General features: G+C 44.4%; 1 long non-coding RNA gene across 1 annotated transcript in view; it reads left to right on the top strand.

Moving 5' to 3' along the window:
• Window positions 1–5,726: 5,726 nt before the first annotated feature.
• The window catches only part of LOC135329943 (uncharacterized), a 158,204-nt gene continuing 140,327 nt past the window's right edge, over window positions 5,727–23,603 (top strand). Inside the window, exon 1 of the long non-coding RNA XR_010391613.1 lies at window positions 5,727–5,944. This is a non-coding gene — a long non-coding RNA (uncharacterized LOC135329943). The remainder of the gene's footprint in view (window positions 5,945–23,603) is intronic.

Raw genomic sequence — 23,603 nt, 5'->3', positions numbered from 1 at the left:
AGCAAGATGGGAGTTTGCAACCTGTAGAAAAACCAAGGCCCTTGGGGGCCTCAAAAATTGATCACTTTGGAGTCTACATGGCTAAATACATTTTCTTTCAGCTTTGTTTTTTAACAGGGGAATCTCAGAGAAGTTGAGGACTCCCAGCACTGTGACACAAAGAGGTTATTGCAGGTGTAGCAAACTAATGCACAATCTGAAAGCACAAAGGATCCTAAGAAGATCCTTTTGAAAACAACATATATTCAGAAGATGGTATTAACACCAAAAGTTGACAAGTTATATCATTCTGGCGTCGTATTAAATCTGTCCTCCCTTCTGGACTTTGCAGGTAGCAGTACGCAAAAGTCTATGAAAAAAATCATAGCTAGCCTTGATCTAGAAATGTTTTTTCACTTTATTCTTGAAAAATATACTTATTAAATGAGTACCATTGATAGTATTGCAAATATCAATATAACTATTTCGACCTTCACATAATATATGTCTTTTTGCATGTTTTTAGTGCACAGCAAAGCCATTACAACACAGTTTTATTGATGTGTAGAATTTTTCCTAGCATTATCCATCATCATTTGCGGTGTTGATTATTAATTTGCACCTGTAAGTGACCCCAGATAAGGAGCAAGCATGATCCTGTCAGATAAATTATACGATACAACAATTTAATTGCAGAAATAGATTTTATTAGATTTTTGAAACGTATGTAGGCAGGTAGGTAGATGGGTTATACAAAAGGTGGAATGCACATAACCTTCCCTTTGTGAAGAAGGTTACTGAGAAAGCATTACAACCACTTGGGATCTCTGAGGACTCCTATTTCCCTTGAACAATTTCAAGTCTTAGTTTGTATCTACAATTATGGTTTCTATGAAGGTTACAGTTTTGTGTGTTCAAATCATTCTCTTGAATTTCCTGTTTCTGCACAGTGTGACATTTCCTCAGATAATAAAATGTAAGATTTTACCACCATAAAACAGGAACCAAATATTCCCTGCATTGATGCTACATGTAAGTCACCGATTTTACTGTCTTCCAGACTAGTGTGGGTTATAATCAGCATAAACGAGAGTCCAGGACATGCATCAGAGCAGACAGGAATTCTGCATAGCTAGAAATTTCTAGGAATCCAGGAACAATTAAGAAGTCCATGAAAGTCTATTTTATAACTGTCTCTACCCCACACTGTTGCTCCTGTCACTGTGCCCAGAGCCAGCACTGTAAGGGCAGGAGGCGGCTCATGGTGGTCTTTGGCACCCCACCACCAGCTCCCCTGCAGATTTGCACCTCAGTTCCAGGCCAGGCACGGGGATGAGACGACTCGTGTACTTCCTAAGGTCAGTGCTGCTTCTTCGTAACTCATGGGGCATTTTCATGTGTTCATTTTCTTCGCGTTTCTATTACGAATGGTCACTCTTTAAGCCTGTAAAATCTTGCACTTGTTTTTTCAAATGATTAGCACTCCCAGCAAACCCCAGAACTGTCAGTTCCTTTTATTAAACTCCTGATCTTAATTATCTAGACTTCATTGACATGACTCTGTCAATAGCGGATCATCATGTGTGCACTGAATTGAGCACTTTGCATTTGAAGTGAACTCCAGGAGACAGCTCTGTGTATTCGGAGAGGAAAGCAATGCTTCTGGGCTTTGTATTTTCTCACTAGACCCCAAAAGCTGGAATGCAGCAATTCAAATATCAAGTGAGTGGTATAGGAGCAATTATCAAAAAAAATTACTCTAATATTAAGTCATTAATGGTCAAAAACCATCACCTAGCTGTCACTTTAGCTGTTGTTGTCATGACATGTTATGACACCCAGCACATGACTGGGTTATTCTCTGATAGATTTTTATGCTAAATGGGTTAATCCCTCCTCCCAGCTGAAAAACATGAATTTAGGTGCAAAAATCCCCAAAGCAAGAAAAATTACTGGGAAAAAATTACGAAAGTGTAAATCAAGAAAGTAATATTGAACTTCAGAAGACAGCTTACAATAATATGACACTTTATTCCAGTGCTGCCTGAGGTTTATATATACTACTGTCACTTTCTTACTGTTCTCCACCACTAGTAATTTTCTTTCAATCTAATTTTTATTTCCCAAGGGTTTGCCAAGGTTAAAAGTGCTAGAAAACCAATGACTATTCACTTGCCAAAGGACAATAAATTAAATTAACCGTTGTTGGTAGCCAAGTCAGGTCAGAACTATTTATATGTAAATAGGTGCAAAACCCTGATGGCATACTGTATGATTATTAGCAGCTCGTTGCAGACACTGTATTGAAAATTAAAGGTCCTGCAAAAGCAATGTGTTTCCTCTCAGTTCCGCCTGCTGCTTGCAAGAAAAACATTTGAATTTCTGCTTTCACAGTAGCTTATTAGTGGCCTTGCTATGCATTAGAAGCCTAATTATTCAAGGTCAAACTTGATGGGATCCGTTAGTAGCTTGTTTTATTTTAATTATCTTCTCATAACCACCATAACAGTGATTTCCAATTGAAGGTACTAATGTGGGTAGCTTTAATGTGGGCCACACTGGTCTTCTGTTGTCCCGGAACTGAGTGCTACTACAAATGGTATTTAGTAACCACGGCTGTGCGGTGAGGTCGTAATACGCAGTAACCGTTTCCCAGGCAATAACAATTCACCGCTTAGCATCGCTTCTGCGTGCCACATCCTTTTCTCCTGAGATCCTTTGGACTCCAGCTGCAGCGTCAACTCCGCTGGACCCCTAAGCTAACGGCAGCTGGAGCTTATCACATCAAACCTCAACGCCTCCTTGTCCTGTCCTGGGGCTTACGGACGTCTCCTTAGGGCCCGTGGGAGAGCCCCGGAGAGGATCAGTCACCTCCGTACGGCCTGCTCAGGGCAGCTCGAGGCCTTTGCTTTGGTGGCAGAAGCAGTGCCAGTTTACGGGGAAGGAGAATGAAGCAGGCCCGGGGCTGTCATTGCCCGCGAGGAGGGCGGTGTTGCTCAAGGCAAGGGGCTGCGGGGGACTGCTCGCTGTGGTTTTAGCTATCTTCTTTCCATCTGAACCCTTTATCTCAGCCTCTTCCCGCAGCACAGGGCAGGACCTGGCCGTTGCTTCTGCCGCCAGCAATGAAAATGCTGCCTTCAAGGCAGTGCCCCATGGCGATTTATAGCTATGGGTCAGTCCTTCGGTATGAATCGGAGAAATGCGCTCCCAGACCAGAATAGCTCTCATAATCTTTATATCGGAGTTCTTTCTTGAAGCATGTGTGCACATTTTATGTGTGCTGAGACTGAACTTGTCTTCATCCTGTTTGCCTTCAATTACTGTGTATTTGATCAAAGCTGGGGATTTTAAAGCTTTCTCGTTGCTGCTCTTTACTGAGAGTAGGGAACTACTGTTTGTCAAGCGTGTTATGCACTTCCACTCCAATTCCAAGGGATTCTTCTTATTATTATTTTAACTGAAAAGGATGCCGGGGCTTGGCACAGGAGAGAATCGGCACTCTTCTGAGCAGAAATGACATAACAGCTATCGTCGTGCTGTAGTAAGGGTTAGGGCTTGACTTCATGCAGTGAGCTTTACAAAGGCACCTCCCTTCAATGTTCTGTATTTAAACAGTTACTGAAAGAAGGATTATTATGTGGAATTCTGTAATTACTGTCCTGGATAGAAATAGATTAAATAACAAAGAGCTCTCTTTTAATTAAGACCACAGGCCACAGGCCAATTTTTTCCCAAGTGGTATTAAATAAACAGGTAATTTAGATGCTGGGTGTTAGATGTCTGTAGCTCAGACCTCTTAATGACTTTAAGCTGCATGTGTAAGGAGTGTTTGTTTAAGAAAAACAGGTAAATGCTTAAATTCCTAAGTCAGTATTTGCAGATACAGATCAGTTCAGAAGCACCACCAAGGTAGTGGCCAGCATTTGGAAAGTCTGACTGGTTGCCTGTATTATTGGCAGCCCAAATAAATTAAAAAATATGACTCCAAAAATCTCTCTTTTGATAAAGACACCCAAAGTAATGAATCTGGCCATGCTGATATTAGGGCCAAGAATTAGCTTTCTTTCTGAGGATTTATACGCTACACAGATTTTCTGTCAGCTTTAACTATAACTATCTCCTTCAGAGAGCGTTATTGCTGTTTTTTATACCTCTAAATAATTCTTTTTTGTTCCTTTCAAAAAGATCTGTTAGGCATCTTGATGGAAAATGGGACACAGTGAGATATCGAATGTACAGTGGGGCACTGAGAAAAGCGGAAGGGGGATGTAAGGCTTAAGTGTTTTCCCATATATGTGATTATGGCAATAGGCACCTTTATCTGAGTAAACATATCAGAGCCCAGAAGTTTATAGACTATCCATATGCACATTACTGTTCTGAACAGATAATGTTTTCATGAAATCTTAAAACTTTTGATTAGAAATTCTATCATATGGCATTCAGATTTTCAATAAAACTGGGATTAGACCTCAGTGAGGTCTCAGTGCAACAGTATTTAGCACTCTACTTTCATGTTAACTCCTGGCAAGCATATGTACATGTGTACGTGCAAATTTGTTAGGACATGATATTTTTAAGAGAAAAATTCAATGTCTAGAACGCACTCATTTCCAAATATAAGTAGATTTATAGGGAATGCATATTTCTTTCCATATGGTTGGCTCTGCTGTTATTTAATACAAAATCTTTTCTGTATGTTATATTTATAAAATTGTCCTATTTGTCTTTGTGGCATAAAGTTAAATTTTCATGAGAATAACAAAAATACAAAATGTTACTCAAAGTGCAAATTTGCTGATTACACTGTAACATATTGTAAACCTATATGTTTTCTCTCTGGTTCAAAGATGCAAATATACATTTGATAAATTTTGAAAAGAAGATTCACAAATAGTTATACTGTATTTTTGATCAGACAGATATATTCCTTACCACTGAAACATTTTAGTCATTTGCTTATTCAGCTTCAAGGATATTAAACTACCAAAAAATTGAAAGTACCAAATAATTAGGATTGTAATCAGGTATTTTGCTATCAGCTTTGAATTGAACCTGTTACAGGACAAGCTCAACATCAATAAGAGAATCTCATTTAAAACAGAAACTGCAACTATGAAATGTTCATTATTCCGTCATTAAAAGAAAGTTAAAATGTCTCTCTTTGATGAAAACTCTTGAATTGTTTTGTTCCTTGGAATAGGAAGGGACAGTTTACTGGTAGCCCCATGGGCAAATCCATGCAGAAATTGTTTAAACATCACATCAATACAATTTAATTGCAGCTAAGCACGCCCCAAATAAGTAAATGAGATAGAGAAGTAGCAGCACAGGCACGTCCTTGTGTCCTGCTCTGACAGTGTGTTGTTAACACGGAAGCCCGTGGAGGTTAGCGCACACTCAGGAGCGCTGGGGGCAGTTCTGGTTTTGCAGGATCGGCCTGGCTCGGGACGCTGCTGAGCTCCTTGGGTGCCGTTCTCTGCAGGGCGCCTGGGAGCGCTGAGCACCACCCAGGAGCAGCCCGCTCTCTTTGTAGCCAGCGTATGTTTTGCTTGCACAGTTGCATGAGAAAATAAAAACATCAATTTATTAAGCGTGTGCCTAAGTGCTGACCTTTAAATCTGTGCTTGAACTCATTCAACTTTTGTCTGGTTTAGGATTGCACTTCAGCACTTAATTGGGTTTCATCAGCTCCTCCTGCAGAGTGGGAAGCCCTTCCAGAAGCAGCTGGGCACCTGGCTCTCGTTTTCTTTGACGGGCGTTTCCTCCGGCGGGCAGCCTGTGCGAGGCAGCAGCTCGGGGTGGGGAGGGCTGTGAGCACAGGTTGGATTTGGGCAGGTTTTTAACAGTTTTGGTGTTGGGCATTTGGCCCGGTGAGCACTCCTTTTCCCTGATGTGCTGCTGGACGAGCTGTCCTCTGTGGCTTTGAGTTGTTGCAGGCTGGCCAATGGTTTCCTGAAGGTAGGTAAGTAATAACAAACATGTCACAGGGAATTCATTAATTGTAGTAGTGCGATGCCTGTTTTTGCTGCAGCGCAAAGGGCTCTGTGCACAGAGGGTTTGTGCTGCAAATGGCACAGTAAAACAAAGAGAGGTGTTAAGTCTCTCAGCCCTAATTTACAGAGGGGTATCTTACAACTAGAAAGGGTAAGCGGGGTGCCCAGTTCTGTGTGTCTAGGAAGTGACCTTAGATCCTGGGCTCCTAGCTGAGTGCCTGAATCGCAGGACTGGACCGTAGTTCCTCTCATTCAGAACAACTTGGCAATTAAAGGTGACACAGTAAGCTTACCTCAAAGATTTCATACCAGTGTTATCCTTCAGATAAGGTGGGGTTTTCTTGGTTTTGCATTTTGGGGTGGGAATGTTTGTCTTTTAATTTGCACTCTTTGCTGCATTAAGTGTCAATATGTGAGACTAGTTCCCTTAAGCCGTTACAGCTTTACGTTTACAAGCCCATCAGCATACTTGCGGTATCTTAATGCTATTAGCAGTGCCAAGATAAACACATCTTTCTGAGGTTTTAGAGCTGGCTGCTTACTGTAAATGACCTTTCCATTAGAACATGTGCCAGCCTGCACAGCGATACTTGGAAAAGCCTGTCTGTACACAACAGGCATTGATTTCACATAAAGTGTCCCTCGGCTCAGCATATCCTGAGGTTAAAATTGAAACACCAGGAACACAGCTATAAAGCAGGTTCTTTAATGTATTCTGTTTCTATAAAATAGATGTATTTTTTTTTCCTTAATTCTGTTTGGTGAAATAGCTGTGTGACTGTCCGTGAAACTTACTGTGTGAGATGCTGCTATATTTTTCTTGCATAAAACTATTATCTCAGTTAATAAGGAAGTTATGGCCAGACATTTTCAGGAAAAAAAAAAAGTTAAACCTAATTAGCAGTAAATCTGTTTGTTTGAGGCATTTCTAATTCATTAATCACAGATAAGTCTAGGTGCAAATGAGCTAGAATGTCTTGGAAAGAGAATGGTCTTTGGACGAATTTGCCTTAGATATCTTACTTTCAAGAGCATCTTTGGTTTCCCACAGATCTCAGAACGTCTAAATAGCAAAGATTTGCAGTTTGTGCTTTTTTCCTGAGCTGTATCATGCTGCATGTTGCTTTTGCATGATACACCTGAATAAAAGAATGGCCATAAAATACTTCTAAATGGAAGAGCAACAATGAAGTTATCTTAAAAATGCCTAGGAATTCTCCCCTTGTTCTTATGATGATCATCTCCGCTGTTGCTGTGGGTCAGCACCTGGCCTTCCAAACTTTTAAAAAGCACCTATTGGAAAAAATCTTCTCATTTCCTTTATCGTTAGTTACCTCAAAGATTTTTTCTTGTAAGATTCTGTGAGATTATGTAAAATTCACAGATCCTGGAGGCTAGGGGTCTCTCTTCTCTTCTGTAAAACATAGAGTTGACAGAGCCATATAAATAATAAAGCTTATCCCTTGTTTGGTTGTTCTCTTGTTAATATTATGAATTCATATTTGTGAGCATGGGATAATTAGCATTTCCTTAGAAAGGCATACTGTAGACTGAAAATGCATTTAGATTTTGTTAAGCAGCAAAATGAATGGTTGAAATATACTGTTAAATGTGCTTTCTTGGGTCTGCATTTATGTGACTATTTCTTCAGCAGTTTAACAGAAATCAAAATACTCTGTCCTGGGTGTAGGTGATTGGTATATCACGAATTTTGCTTTCTATATCAAAATATCACACTCTCACAGATTGCAGAGGTTATTCTAGACTGCTTTCTGCTCCCTTTTCCTGCAAAAAATACCTTGAGCATCAGGAAATAAATAATTTAGAAGGAGAAGAATGATTACCTACTGCTCCAAGAGGGCCTCAGGAAGTTGTGTGAACATTAAAACTGACCAATGTGGAACCCATTTCTTTGTCTTTTAATTCCAGAATATCACAGACTTCCTCAAAATTAACAGTTTGCTGTGCAGATTTTCTTTTCTGTGTATTACACGCTTTGAGTTTTCTTTAATGCTTCAGCAGACCTCAGATGAAACAGATTTGTAGTCAAAAAGGAGTGTGAATGCTTTTGGCATGACAGATTAACGACAAGCTAGAATGTGAGAGGTACTTTAGCTGCGTAACATTGCTTGTGTCAGTGGCCATCTTTGCTTGAGCATAGGGTCATGGATGGATGAACATGGATGTTGGGAGCACTCAAGTGTTCATGGCTAAGCTTGATTTATTGCTTCCTGGGAGGAAGGCTGTGGGATGAAAGCGTAGGTCTAGGAGAGAGCATCCTCCTGGGAACTCTGTGCTGAATATAGTTAAAGACCTTACCCTGTGCTTCTAGGGTCAGCAGAGGTCTTAGAAACTTGGAGAACTTTGCCTTTACAAACTGAATTCTGCCCCTCTTCGACAGCCAGCTGAGGTGGGATTATCTGCTGCGGTGTGGTGGGCCCACCCTGCTTGTTGACCCGTTGGTAATCTAAGTGAGGGATCAGCAGTTCATAGCGGCAAGTGGATTTCAAATGATGTTCAGCAGAGTTGGTGCAGGACCAAGAGGTGCATGCGAAAGCATCTTGAGAAAGGCACCCGTGTGAGATGCAGCATCCTTTGGCTTCCTCTTGAGTCAGGAGTCAGTAACACGACTCCGTACCTCACAGGGCAGCGAGTGAGAGCTCGTGAGCCATCTGCACAACCTTCCTGCGGCTCAGAACATCCCAGCTCTTGGTGACATCCTACCAACGTGATAGTGTGGCATGGCTGAAAAGTTTCTGACTTCCAGCTTGTGCTGACCTGGTTTCTATTTCAGAGTGGGCCAGTGGTCAGTTATCACAGCGCTGGTGAACGTGACTTCCTAAATGCTGCCCTGTGGTTGTGTAAATGCAACTGCAAACCTGTGTGGTGCTGAGTGCTTCAGTCCCAGGTGATGAGAACACCGAGGGTATGTTTAGCATAAGCCGTGAGAGCAAACTCATTGACTCGTTTCTTTTTCCTCTCTTGGAAATACTGCTTCACCGGCTGCATTTGTCCACTTCTGTCTCTCTGCCACGTTCTCTGTGTTAGGAACAGCTGACAACCGCGAAACTGCCAGATGCGCTTAAAGCTGAAGGTGGAAGACAGAAACGGTCATACAGGTACAGCGTTAGATCAAAGGAACTGATGGGGAAAGAGAGGCAGAAAATACGTAGCAGGAACCTGAGAAATCACTTGGTTCAAACATACTGTAAGCTGGGAGAACCTGCTTAAGCTGATCCTGTTTCCTGATCTCTCACCCCCGCTTCGTCCCTCCCAGTGCGGTTTGACGGTTACCCTGCTGCGCTTACCGGAGAGACACGCTTCTGGTTTTTCCCAAAATACAAACACGAAAGAGTTTCCTGTGTGGGAAACCTGCAGGGTTTAGAAACAAGCTCTGATATGCTCCTGTGGGCACCCAGCGCTCGTAGGCAGCTGCGTCTGCTGCATGTGCAGTCAATGGGGCGTCGGGCCTCCGCACCGTGGCAGCTCCCCGCGCCCGCAGCCTGCCCGAGGGCAGAGCCGGCCGAGAGCTTCCGCCTGCCCTTCGCTGGGCAGTGCCGCCCTGGGACTGGCGCGGCCTCGCGCGGGGTTGGTGGTGAGTATTTCCTGGAAATGCAGGAGTTGTTCTGAGCGACTTTAAAGATGTGTTTGGAGTTGTTATGCCACCGTCTCTGAGGTTTTGCTCGTGGAAGCAGTTCCAGGGTCATCTGCTCAGTGTCACTGGGGTTTCGTTTTTCATTTTTGTTCTGCAGCTTTTGTTTTTGTGTTGTTTCCTGGACTTGTGCTGAATGGAAGTCAACGCTGTGTAACAAGACTAGTCCCCCCCCCCCCCCCGACTCCATGCAGAAACAGATCAGAGAAGACTCCCTTCCTTGTGAGTCTGAGGTTAGTTTGCCCTTGAAAAGTCCTGCCGGGCCGGCAGACCCAGTTCAGCTGCGAGAGCGGCCAAAGACAGCTCTTGGGGCGGGGGGCCGCGGGGGCTGTAGCTGCTCCTGCTACCTTGGGGCCGCCCCGCTGGCGAGCCGGGCGCTGGGGCTGGCGAGCCGGGCGCTGGCACCGGGGAGCTGCGCTGGGGCTGGCGAGCTGGGCGCTGGGGCTGGCGAGCCGGGCGCTGGCACCGGGGAGCTGCGCTGGGGCTGGCGAGCTGGGCGCTGGGGCTGGCGAGCCGGGTGCTGGCACCGGGGAGCTGCGCTGGGGCTGGCGAGCCGGGCGCTGGCAGCAGGGCTGGGGAGCTGGCGCGGCGTGCTGTTTGTGGAGGGCTTGATTTTGGGCAATATGTGAGGGGGTCGGGCAGCTGAGGAGCCTTGTGCCGGGTCGGGAGGAGGCCTCTTGCTGTAGCTTTAGCAGTGACAAGAGGGACGAGGCGTGCACAGCCTGGACCTGTTCCTCCTGTGAAAGCCCTGTTTTTGAGCTGCGCTGGTCCAGCAAATTCACCTTGGTGAGAAGGAGGTTGCAGAGTGGCCAGCGGAGCCGGTAACCCATGCGTGGTGCTCGTCGCAGGACGCCTCTGCGCGCTGAAGTATTGCAGTCGCTCCGAGAGCTGGTGCTTTGATGCTGCAGCTTCGGAGGCCTGGAAAGTGCATAGGGAGGCCCCGGTTCAACCACGGGCTAGCAGCAGCGGGCAGGGCAAGCTCTCGGTCTCTGGTAGGGATTAGACAGCAAGGAACAGAGGATATAACATCTAAACAAGCTTAAACCTTAAAAACATTTGCAGAGAAGAAGCTGAAGCTTGGCTGCCTGCCTGCTTTGTTATGGTTGTGTTAAATGGGAGTTTAATTTTGGTTATTGATGGTATTTCAGGTGGTAGTTTCTCTTTCGTTTGGAGCTTTAACAACTCATTCTGGAAAATGATGCAATATTCCTGCTTTTTTTCTTCTTTTCTGCCCCCTCCTCCCCTTTTCCCGGAGTGTGATGCAGTCGTAATAGCCTCTGGCGCTTTGGAGGGGAACGCGCGGGTGTCGCCTGCGTTGCACGTGCTGCTGCCGCGTGCATTCGTTGTTTACTGCTCAGCTGCACAAACTGCGGCGTGTCCTTCTGGATGTCTCCGACTGTTTAGCAGCGAAATCGGAAATTGCGTTGCTAGGACTTGGGTCCACGTGTCGTGAGAAACAAAACCAGCGTAGTTTGTGAGGGGTCAGGGCCTGCTGTTCCCACACGAGCTTGGAGGAAAATCCCTTCTGTCTCTGTTTCTAGAGGTCTGTATTGTTTCCCACTCTGATCAAAATGAAAGACTTTCCTAAATGCTCTCATACTGCTAATCAGTCTCTATAGCAGAGTTTTTCAGATTTTTTTCCACTTTCCTTTTCTATCTGATTGAACCATTTGCTTTGGGGCATTTTTATTTTTCCCATTACAGTTTTTTGTTTGTTTGTTTTGTTCTAAGTGAAGAAATGCCAATTTTTGAGAGGTTAGGAACAAATCAATAATATTGCATGTCAGAGTAGGAGCAATATCTGGTTACATGCTATTGTTTCTCCTCTTCTGCAGCTCTTTTCGCATTTGGAATAATTGGACTGGGTACTTTCTTTGCTAATTATCCTGAATTTCTCCCCACTGACCCAGGCCTCCAGCAGTTTCTAAGCGACTTTCAGCTCTGTTGAGAAGTGCAGCTGGTGGGCACCTACAGCACTTGCACAGCGCTGAGCTGACGCTGCGGTGCTCAGCACCGGTGAAGGTACAAAGCTCTCAGCAGGGCTGAATGCGACTACGAAGCACTTCCAGGAAGAATCTGCTCGCATAGAAATCCTGTGCGAGGCCGAGGCTGTTTGGTGGCTCTTGAGATGGTCAAAGCTGGGGAGGAGAGAGCTGCAGAAGGAAGAGCTGTACACGGGGTTTTGCCCTCCTCCTCCTCCTGCCAGGGCTTGGCCGTTGCCAGTGCCCGGGGCGGTGCGGCGGGCTGTGCTCAGCAGAGCACACCGGTCTCGGGCTGCCCTCAGGGAGGATTTCTCTTGTCCTACAGCGCTTCCGCCTCAGCTGTGACGTTCTGGGGTCTGTGAGCCGGGGAGGCATCTACTCCCTGTGCAGCTTTTATTTCTTCAGGTTAGCTACGCCGTGTCTTCAGTTAGCCTAAGGGAAATCGAGTGTGTGCTTGGTGGTGGTACAGGCAGGCTGCACCGGAGAGGGTCTCTGCTCTTGAAGGTGTAGGAGGGCGGCTGCTGGAGAGAAAAGCGGATTCGCTGCGCGTTTCAGTAGATTGATCTTAAAGTGCTCGGAGGGTTGCCTTTTGCTGTTTTGCTGATATTCCCCAGTCAAACGTGGTTGAAATAGCAGGAGGCAGAAGGTGGAGGTGAACTTATTCGCTCTATGTGACTGCTGCTTCTGAAATACCAAGTTTAATTACATCATTTCATTGTGACAAGTTGCTTTTTAATTCAGTAAGATAATATTCCCAGTGCCTAAACTAGAAACTAGACCAGGTCGCTGATGGACTGAGGTAATTTGGAAGCTTTTCAGGGGAACTTCCAAATTTCTCAGGTTTTTCTAAGCTTTTGTTTTGTTTTTTTAAAAAAAATGGTATTTTTTTATTAGCTTTTCATAAAGGAGTTGTTTATGGCGAATGAGTGAACAGGCAGTTTGGAATAGCAAAGGTTACTTCTGTAATGACAGTCATTGGAAAAATAGAGGTTACTGTGTGTGGGGGTGTGTGTATTTGCTATGCTGTTTTGGCAGATGCCGAAAACAGTTTATTTGTGACGGCCGCTAGGTTGTCACTGGAAAGGGTTTTCTGTACTGGAATTGCAGAACATGGAATTGCAAAGTTATGTTGATTCAAGGGGATGATCTTAAATTACTGTTTTTTTTTTTTTTTTTTTTTTTTTTTTTTTTTTTGAAGGCTTCTCATGAGATAATCATATGCATGAGTTCAGTGGTGATTTTTCTTGTTGTATGCTAGATGGACTGTAAGTTTTGGCCTTGTAATATATTTGCTGACTTCCAGCTATTAAATATTTATGGCAGTATTCTAGAAATTCTCCATTAAGAACATGGGAAACCTTGAAGCAGTGATATTATAATCTACAATTTCACTAGTCTCTCTTGTGACAAGAGAGAGGCAACTTGAAGATCACCCTGTCCACAAACATTGTGCTATTTTACAAAATAACTCCTCAAATGAGTCTGATTGAACAGAGTTAAGAGAAACACAGTCTTGTCTCTTTTCTGTTCTCTTCCTTCTCTGACGTTTTTTTAAGTTTCCACTACCTAGCTATCTGTATCTATATATTCCGGTAGCCACAGCTGAAAGTACGGGTTTGTTGTCCCAGGGGTGCATGGTCAGGGCCTCCTAGCCTGAAGAGCTGACAGTGTGAATAAACGAAGGCAACGATGGCTCCGTCTGTAAAACGGGGACCTGGCACGGATGTATTAAATGACTTGCTTGAAGTCACGTTGGCGGTGACACAGCTGAGAAGTGTTGTTTCATATAAGTGCCCACCTCAATTAACCAGAAAGCCATGATGTTCTTTGCTGCCATTGTAAACAAAAAAAGGAAAATTAACTTGTGTTAACTGACAGTTTTAACTATTTTATCTTTTTTTAACAGATACTCTGCAGTAAACTAATGCTCATTGAAATGAGCTATTGTCAGTGAGCTGCGATTTTACAGTCACTTACTGTTTTCGAGGGAAAAAAATCTGTAGTAACTATGCAAATGCAAACGAAGGAGTAGAGACAGTTTTTCTTAATTAGCATCTAGTCTGCCTTAATAGGTAGTAACTATAAGATAGACTTAAGTTTAGGGGAGTGGTGTTTTCCCACATCCAGTGATTCATTTATTTCTTCATTAAACAGATACACTGATCTGTCAGTGTTGGTGAGGAAATTATCAGTCAACAGAGTGGTGGAGAGAGCAGGGGTTCTGGCAGCTCCCATTTCTTTGGAAATACCATACAGGAGATACCAGTCCTACTGCATTGACTAGAATGCTTTAAAAATAACACTAGGAAATGTTGTTTTCTCTTTTTTTGAAAAAGAGAGAAATTTCTGGACTGAGTGTGCTTCTGCTAGACCTGAGAATGGTGTTAAGGATGTATTAAGGACAGATGTTTTATTTCGTCTTTCCAAGCAGCAGTGCCTGTTCCTAGAGACTTTCCAAACTGTTTGGATGAGGAGCAATCTGCCCAGATGACCAAGGTCATTTATTCAAGGACTAGAGAACAATTTCTCTTTTTCTTCAGTGTTCAAGATATACAGTGGATATATTAATGATTCATTTCCCTTAACACATTTGTTAGTGTAGACCAAGGCCTGGCTTTTCTCTTCAGCGCTTTTCATCATCAGTCTCTGCCGCTAATGCTGCTGTTACTCTTCACTCTCAAACAGCTGTATTTGCTTTCCTTGAGCTGAGTCTAGTTTCACCATTTCAGCTTACTGTATGAGACTCTTGAGGCTTTTATTCAGTCTTTAAGTAATTTTAAATCTGATCCTGCAATGTCTTATGCAGTTCATGTATTAAAACTCAGATTAGGAAATGAATATATTTTACTACTTTATTTCACCTATCATTAAGCTTTAATTTTGCTTTCTGCTGTCTTGTTATGGTTGATTAACCTTTCCAAATTGTTTCTTCTGCCCCTTAGGCTCATTTAAAGACTGAATGTCATTTTTTTTATAAAAGAAATATTGATATATTCTTAAAAATATATTTGTGTATGAATGTCATATTTAGACAAGTAATATGAAAATGTATTGGCTGGCAAAAAACCCTTTGCTTAACCTACGGCTTGTGGCTTTATTTCCTTTTTTGTTCAGTTTTCCAAGTGGAGCATACGAACTGTCTGCTGGTTCAGCATGAAGTGCATACATGTAACATTAGACAGTAGAGTTGTGTGAATTACTTGTGGCAAAACACTTAACTCATTTGCTCTAGGAAAACCAAGAAGCAAAAGAAAAATGGAAAGATAGTGAAATCTCGAATAAAAATCCCATTTTTGAGCATGTATATCTGGTTGAAGAATAAAATCAATCTCTGCTGTAATCTAATATCTTTTATCTACAGGACTCCACTTGGAAAATAAAAGGCAGTTACAGATCAACAAGCGGGAACGGTAGACGTAAGAACTGTGTTACAAAAGAAACGGTGGCAATCTTCCCTTTGCTGCTGTGTATAAATGAACGTAAGCAGAGCCGTTGTCTGCATGAAGATAATGGCTCATAAGATATTCCTAACTAAATTTAAAGACCCACTTTCCCAATCTAATAGGAACCCTAAAAAATTTGTAAATGACAATGTTGCCTATGTTACATAAAAATATGATGAGGTCTGAGAATGGAAGTGTGTGATACAGAAATATCTAGATAGAAAACTGGACAAATGTAGATTTTTCAAAAGTCCTTTTAGTCCTTAAAAAGCCATGAAGCCTGCTGCTTCCATGCACAAAGGAAGCTGAGAAGGTTCATAGACACTTGCACTTAAATTCATATATAGAAACAGCTTTCTGCTTTTTCTTCATGTGCTTGTCTGTCCAGCTATAATTATCCATCCTCCTTTTTTCTCCAGTTACATGCTTTACAATGTTTAGCAGCTATTCCAAGAAGCTTATTCCTGTGTGACAAGATTTAATTAAACTTCCAGTGAAATAATTAGTGAGGGTATCTCAAAAGGCTGTTTAAAATCAATGTGGTACCGCGGACCAAATAGAGTTAACACTGTCATCAGAGATCAAAGTCACCAAAGAACGTGCCTCAGAATTGACCCCCCAGCAGCACTCTAATGAAAAAGCATACTGAAGCGGTTGTGATTTTCTGCCTCTTGGGTCCTATCTACAAATTGATTCGACATGGAAAATTTCCCTCAGGAAGCTTAAAAATGGTAAATTTCCATTAATTACATAGCAAAGAATGTTCTTTCTATAATTTATAATCCATTAGGAAGAATTTTTTGGTGTTTGCCTCTGCCTCCCATTACCTGTGCCGTCGCTGATGGAGACTGGCTGGAGGTGGCTCGCCTGGCTCGTTCCTCTGCCGCGCCATGCAGTTTGAGGCAGAGAAAAGGGGGAATGCCGAGACTTTCAAAGGAGCTGAAGAGAGTAAAGCGCCTAAAGCATTAGGTCCTCACGGCACGCCGACGTCCCAGCCTATAGGCACGTTCTTAAATATCTCGGGAGGCCAAGGCAGGCACTTTCTTTACTAGTAGTCTGCAGCCTACCGTTTACTGCAAGTAGGCTGTTCATATCCCTTTCGGGGGGGGGGGGGGGTTCTTTGTATCGAGGACCACATCCTAGCTCTGCCTAAGGCTTGTTCCTACGTAAATTTAATCAGCGATTAATCTCTGCAGGAGCTAGACCAAGGTGCCTCACTCAGCAGCACGGATGCAATGCAGTTAGCTCTCAGCACTGTTTCTGCATTGCCCAGCCCTGCTCTGGTGGTGGCTGGCTGTGATCTCAGACCCTCAGAGCTGCTTGGGCAAGTGGGGCTCTCTGTTTGTCCTCACACCTGGGGTACAGAGTCTGCTTCAGTGAAGATAACTCTGCAGAGTAGGAGCAAATGATCAAAAATCTTCTGTTCTAGGTTGCTATTACAGGTCACTTCTCTCAGGTAATAGTTCAAGTTGACACTTTGTGGTTGCTTCTTTTTTCTTCTTTTTAAACACCATAATATGCCGTTAACTTTTGGAATTCCCAGCTATAGGACATGCACCTGAGCAAGAAGCTTAGCAGGACTTTAAACTGGCCTTTACATGTTTGGTCAGACGTCAGAGCTCCAGCAGTAAGTGCTGAAAACGTGAGGCTTTGGCAGAGGAAGAGAACGCCGGGGCCTCAGTGCCCGCGTCAACACCCCAAATGGCTCCTTGGTGGGGGCTTCCCACACCACCGCCCCGCACGGTCCCTTCGAAGGGCTGTGGTAGTCACTTTGGGGCAGGGTCCCGAGCTCCCTCGGTACGTGACTGGCCAGCGGGTCCTTCTGTTGGCGCGCGCTTCGTGCTGCGGCTTCCTTCTTCCAGTGGTGCGGTCAGTACGTCGTGCTTGCACGCGGCAAAGGGGCTGGCAGTCTTGCTGAATTTCTGTAGTATTTGCAACTGGGCCCTCCTGGTTTACGCTGCCTGAGGCTTAGGACTGGATCTTGGTCAGAAGCCTGAGTTAAAATATCAAGATCTGGAATAAATGGAAGGGATTTGGTGGGTGTGTGCTGTGGGTTGCAGGCTTGTCAGCTCGTTGAGCTGTGCTGCGCTTGGGCTGAACTGTAAAGAGAGGAATAACTTATTCAGAAAGTTGTGGTGACTTTGTATGGCACTGACGCACTGGAGATTAGTACAGAAGTGACAAAAATACTTCTGCAGCCGTGTCGTTGTTTGAGTTGCTTCGGTCTTTCCGAATATGCTGAGCAGTAGAATACAATATTCCGTGTCTGTAGTATCATGATTCCTTCCGTGTTTCTGTTGCATGTGGAAATAGTTCCTTTAAAGCTTCCCTGAGAATTTCAGCTAAATTATTAAAATCAGGAAGATTCAAATATGGCCATGAGACATGTATGCATGTATATATACATATCTATATGTGTGTATATATATATATGAAATGAAATTGCAGCCAAACGGTAAGTAATAGGAGAAGGAGCTTGCACTAAGTACGGTCGAGCACTGTCCAACTAGATGCGGTAGAAACAGTAATTGCAGGCTAATAGTGCACGTGTTCCCTGTGACTTAGCACCTCCAAAACCAGTCAGTGTTGAAAAACTGCTAAAAGCCTGTTGTCGCTATTTCTCGCTTTGAAGTCGAGATTCAGCAACAAAGAAGTAGGCTTAAAAATGAAAGTTGTAGCAAATTACAGTATGGGCCAAAATTGCTGCTCTTAGTCAAGGCAATTCCATCACCGTCCAAGGGCACGTGCCGCCTTCCAGCAGCAGTGCAGCTGCCCTGGTCCGGGCAGGGGCCAGAGCTCTGGACGCGGAGGAGAGCTGGGCCTTTCTACTCTCCTCAGTCTGTTAGTTTTGAGAGTGAGATTTCTAGATATCATTCACTGGGTTACTCCCAGTTCTGTTTCTCTTGGTTTCTAAGTATGCCAGAAAGCCAAAAATGAGATGTTATTTTACAGTCTTAACTATCACAGTCCCCTTTTGCACCTTTTAATAACATTGATTAAAAACAAAGACCTTTTTATAATTAAAGATAAGTAGAAGGCCTGAGCTGCCTCTTAAGCTATCGCACGTGTGCATGCCATACAGTGATTACACTTAGGGTGCTCTTTCTTCAGTATGTAAAGGTAAGTGAAAGCGTTGAATGCTTATTTCGGTATTCAGGACAACTCTCGTGGAGTATAGGAGTGACAGTGGAAACATGGATTGCTTGTTTCTGAAGGTAGAAACCTGATCCTGTGAAAAGTCTTTACAACTGAGAACAGTCCTTACCCACACTTATAAATTTTGTTGCATTGGAGTGAGGGGGACTGTGATTTGTGTTCTTTTTTCTTTATTTCCCACAAAAATGCATGTTTTGCTTGATCTACTTAAAGCATTTATATAAAATCTGATCTAATCCTACTTAATACAGTCTGTGGCAATAATAAAGTGTTATTTTAAATATACAGTCAGTTCTTTAGACACTGTTGCATTTGTATATTCAGAATAATTACTTTATGGTCTGATTCTTCTGCAGTCTCATAGAGTTGGGAAGGAAAATAAGCTCTTTGAAATTATTTGGCCTAATTTACTATTTTTCTGGATTAAGATTCAGGAAGAAATGACAATATAGTTTGATTTCCACATAGGCAGGGGACAGGTTCACGGAAGTCTGATAAGTTGTCGTCTCGCTTAGCTACTGCATGTGTTGCAGAACATTGCTGTGCAGTTGAAGACTTCCCTCCACTGTGAACCCAAAGTGCTTTACAGTTAGTTTTATTTTTTTCTGTGGATGCTGCACAAGTATTTTAGTCTGACTGAGGGATATGGGGTGGATGCTTGAGTTTTACAGGATAACGAAAGTGACACCTGCCTGGCTGATGGAAGGAAGAGAAGGTGATTTAAAGAAAATACACATTTTTATTCTCTTATCTGTAATTTAGCAGGCATTGTGGGAGCGTGTTGCAGTCACCTCTGTAATCATACTTAATTGATCGAAGGGTACCCACAGTGTAGCTGCTCTTTCATTAGGATTTATGCATACAACAAAAACATTTTCCTAAATGCCCCTTGGATAATTAAATGAGTATCTTTGTCATAGCGAGCTTTGAGTAATGATGACGCCCTGGGAGGTAATCATCACTCCCAGCAGCCGTAATCATAGTCTTTCAGAGAATGGAAGTACGCTGAACTAGCAACCCGTGCCGCTCTCCGAGAGCGAGCAGGGCAGGCGGGAGCCCGGGCGCTTCCCGGGGCTGGACAACCAGCAAAATGTCGCCGAAGGACTGAGCCCTCCGTCGCGCCGAGAGCTGCCTGGGGGCGGGGGAGCGGGGCCGAGCGGACGGGGGCTGCGGCGGTGCCGGCAGCGGCCTTCCCCACGGGGCCGACGTCAGGCCCTGCCGTAGCTCTGTATAGTGCTCGTTTGTGGTGAATGTTCTTAGTGAAGGTATATGCTGAGGGGAGTTACGGCTGTACGTGGAGGAGCCTGAGGTACGTGATTTCACCCTTTGCTGGGGGTAAGCGCACAGAGTGGTTTTAATTGGATTAACTGTCGAGAGCCGGGCCCGGCCCGTTCCCCGCGGTTGGCTGGGGCTGCGAGTTTGCGGTCAGTCTGGCTGCCCCGAGCGGCTCCGTTACAGGCTGGGGTCTGAAAAGAGCCAGCGCCCAGCCGTGAGAAAACCGATGCACGCGGCACAGAGCAGGGAGTGCTAGGGAAGTACTTAGAGCCTGGCCTCTTGTTTCTTTATTTGTTCTTGCAAAATGGCATTACTGCATGGCACAGAAGAGAGTAATTTTGTGAAGCGTCTGTGACAGGACAGCCCCCTCCTCTTCCCTCCCCTTCCCCAATTTTTCTGCAGCTTGCTGCACGGGGCTGATCCCCCTGCCGCCCCGGGGAGAGCACGGGAAGGGGCCGGAGTGTGTCCGGGTGGCCGTGGGAGCGGGACCGCCTTGGCAAGGCCTTTCCAAGCAGTCATTTTGAAATATCCTGGAGGATAAACCACTGGACAGATTGATTTGTGGCATTAATAATGGGAGAGTTCAAAACCGTTGGTGGCAAGAAGGAACTTGTCCTGACCCAAATAGAGCAACAGCAGTGGGAACAGCGGGGAAGGGCACAGGCAATAAACCAAAGCCCAAGCCAACAGGAAGGACCTTAGCACCTGAAATGCATTTCCTCTAGCAAATTTGAAATACCATATATTTGGAGTATTGGTATCATAAATACACTGGTCTACAAAGGTATCTGTCAGGCCTTTGAGATGCTGAGGTTAAAACCCAGAAGAGCAGAAGCCAGCAGATGGCTTTTCATCTTGATGGAAAATATTAATGGGCAAAGGCAGGACCAAACCTATTACTGAATGTAAGAGTGAGCCTCTATATCTGTATAAGAAGACCTGTCACAGCTACAGGTGCTGTCATTATTCCTCTGAAGTATAAATGTCAATAGATTTTAAGCTAGTATTTAATAAATCATCAACACCCTGGGAAGTTCTGGACACTAACCCAGCTGTTTTTAAAGGGGTCAGTACTCTGAGTGCTGACAGGATCCATATTTAACATGACAAACAAAAATAATTTGCAGCATTTTGGGAGTTAGGTGGGCAGGAGAAGAGGCAGCGGTCCATTGCGTGGGGTTTCTGGGTACTGATAGTGCCTGGGAAGTGGGAGGTCGGGGATTACAGAGCCACCACCATGCAGTTCCTCTGCCGTCGCTGATGGAGAAGGCACTGGGGGCGGAAGCGGGAGTTGGACACTTGTGCCCATTCAAGAGCAGGGATGTAGGATTTAACACAGGACGGAAGGATTTCTCCTTCCCCAAGGGTGAGATGAAGCGTGGGAAGTTTCCCAGCTTGCTTTTCCTGCAGCGCTGGGATCTGTACAGTGGTCAGGTCTGGGCGAGGGGCTGTTGGAAGCAGTAAGCCGGTGAAATCCATGTCAAATACGCTGGCAGATTCCCTCGGCTAGGAAACAGCGGAGGCCCCGTGCCTGTAAGGCTGGGCCATGTGCAAGTAAAACGTCCTACTACAAATGGACTGCAAGTATTAGTCTAAAGAAAATTAGTTTGCAGAATAAGTTTAAATGCTAGTTCAAGCTGATAGTGGGCTGATAGTCAGCTTATGTTGCTTCTGTAGTAATGAATAAGCGCTGGTGATTTTGCTTTGGAGTGAGAAACTTCCAGAAGAATGGGGCCCAAGACAGTGATTTTTGCTTTTGTTGCTGGGATTGCTCAAGTCGGTGTATCTACAAATTACTGAGTCGGGAGATGAGCAGAAGTAAGTATGTGCCCCTGAAGGCCACTTTGGCTGACCTGCAGAGGAGTCGCCCGGTGTTAGAGGGAACCATAAACAAGGGTGCTTTTCCCCTTTGACTGTAAGTTTAAATTTGCAATTACAGTTTGGGTTGCAAAGCCACATTGTTGGAAAAGCAATTCACATGCATAAAACAAACATGCAGTTGTGATGAGAAGACTGTCCTGCGTCTCGGCCTTCTTAGGAAGGGGGATAAAGCCTACACTTGTTTCTTCCCAGGACAAGGGAACCCTGGACTTTGGTATTTGCATGAACACAGCAGAGAGCTTGGGTTTTTTGTCCCCCTCCTCTTCCTTCTCCTTTGACTCATGTCACATGCAAAGTACCAAACCACCAACTCGTGTGCACGTTGTCCCCAGCTCGGTGCTGCCGTGACCCAGCTGGCACGAGCTGCTCGAGCGTCCTGCAGCCGTCCGGCCTCCTCCCGCGGCTCGGCTCTGCCGGCAGGGCCCTCTGCTGAGCTGGCTCCGCTGGCCGCCGCGGCGGGAGACTTTGGTTACCGGTGGCCCGAATCTCCGGGCTCCGTGAGTTACGTTAGCTCAGCGCAGGGCTTGCCCAGCGCCAGAGCTAGTGCAACAGGGAGAGGGAAGAAGAGATGTGGCCTGGGGCGAGAAGTGGGGCAGCGGTGAGCTGGTGAGCCCGGCTGGGGCTGCACCGTGTCCCTTCTGTCCCCAGTCTGCAGCCTCTTACAGGAGAGGTTGCACAGAGCATATCCAAGTGCTTCCCTTGGTGAGACCGGCTTTGGGGGTCCTCAGTCGAAGGACTTTCTTTTCTGTTCATTGCAGGGCACTTTGGATCATTTTTTTACAAATATTTCAGGGCTAGAGTTGAATGACATTGCCAGGATAGCCTATCCTTAATGCCTTTTGAAACGGGCTAAATCAACAGCTGTTCAGCACCCGCTCTGAGGGTGACCATCATAAACTTGTACTTTTTTTTTGCATTAATTGCAGAAGAAGAGTTCCCTTTGCTGTAAGGAAGCTTTTTCCTGTTACCACTTCACTGTTGCAGTAGATGGGGGGGAGAAGGGGGGGGGGACAATGTTCCATTTCACATAATTTTCTTTTATACTACCTTGACATTTTAATGGCTTCTCAACAGAATGTCATTTTTCTTAAGATTCTCCTATTTAATAAAATGGGTAGAGTAAGGTTAGTAGGACTCGTCTGTGACGACAATTTACTAAACGACATTATAATTGCACAATAGTATCTATAGCAGTCGATATTACTGCTTTACCTGGAGATACAGTTGATGTGCTATCTTGTTATTCGCTTTGTTTCTCTAGAGAGCTTTAAATTTGGCTGAAGATCTGTTTATTTTGCCACTTAAATGCTCTTCCCCGAGCACTTGCATCTCTGACAATTGTTCTTAGTCGTATCTGTCATTTAGTGTTTTTAGAACATTTGAAGCTAAATCTCCTGGTGATTTTCCTTTCTTGTTCTTTATTTTTTTTCTCTTTCAAGCTGTTGCTATCCATACTGATTTTAGTGTCTGCCAATTTAGTTTCTTTGCTGCAAGTACATTACATAACTTACCATAGTGTAAATGTAATCCTTTGTTGTATGTTTATACTGCTAGACTTTTACCTGTCTGGAGCTACAAGGCTGATTAGATTTGTTTGTTAAACTGGTGTCTTCATGACACAAGACAAGGAGACACTAGGAGACGCGAGCACTTAGTGTCAGTGCTCCAGGCAGGAGACGATGGGGCATGTGCGAGATGAGGTGGAAGTCTCGCAGGGAATATGCAGGCAGGTGCGGTCACCAGAGTCGGCATAAGTATCCGTCAGTGCACTCTGAGCTCACAGTGCTTCTGACAGGAACATGCTTAGGATTACGTCTCCAATTCAGATCTGGTTTGCAGACCTCTAAGGTGTCGGACATGGGCTGCCTGAGGGCAATGGGATGCGAAACGGAATAACCTATGACCCTAATATGTCGATATTTGAAAATTTTGCATGATGTGTCTGGGTGGACATGTGTAACCGAGCGTACGTCTGAGCAGTCTGTGGCTGATGAAAGAGGCTGTGCACGTTAGGGATGAGTGGGTTAAGTTTTAAAAGAAGGAAGGTTGAGACATGCAGACATAAAGACAAAATATGATCAGCTTATACATGTTTTCCCCTCCCTTCCAGAAGTTAGCCATAGGGAAAAGATAAATCGTGGTGGATAAGTTAAAGATGACCTAAGGCTGTTGTCAGTCACTTGGTGAGCCTGTGCTCTTGCCATAACTGCTGCTAAAGAGAGCTCCTTTGCTTTTTATA

This window comes from Dromaius novaehollandiae, chromosome 14 (assembly GCF_036370855.1).
Source record: "Dromaius novaehollandiae isolate bDroNov1 chromosome 14, bDroNov1.hap1, whole genome shotgun sequence".
NCBI classification, from domain to species: Eukaryota; Metazoa; Chordata; class Aves; order Casuariiformes; family Dromaiidae; genus Dromaius; species Dromaius novaehollandiae.
Note: the sequence above shows the minus strand (reverse complement) of the source record. Positions and strands in the feature narration are given on the sequence as shown.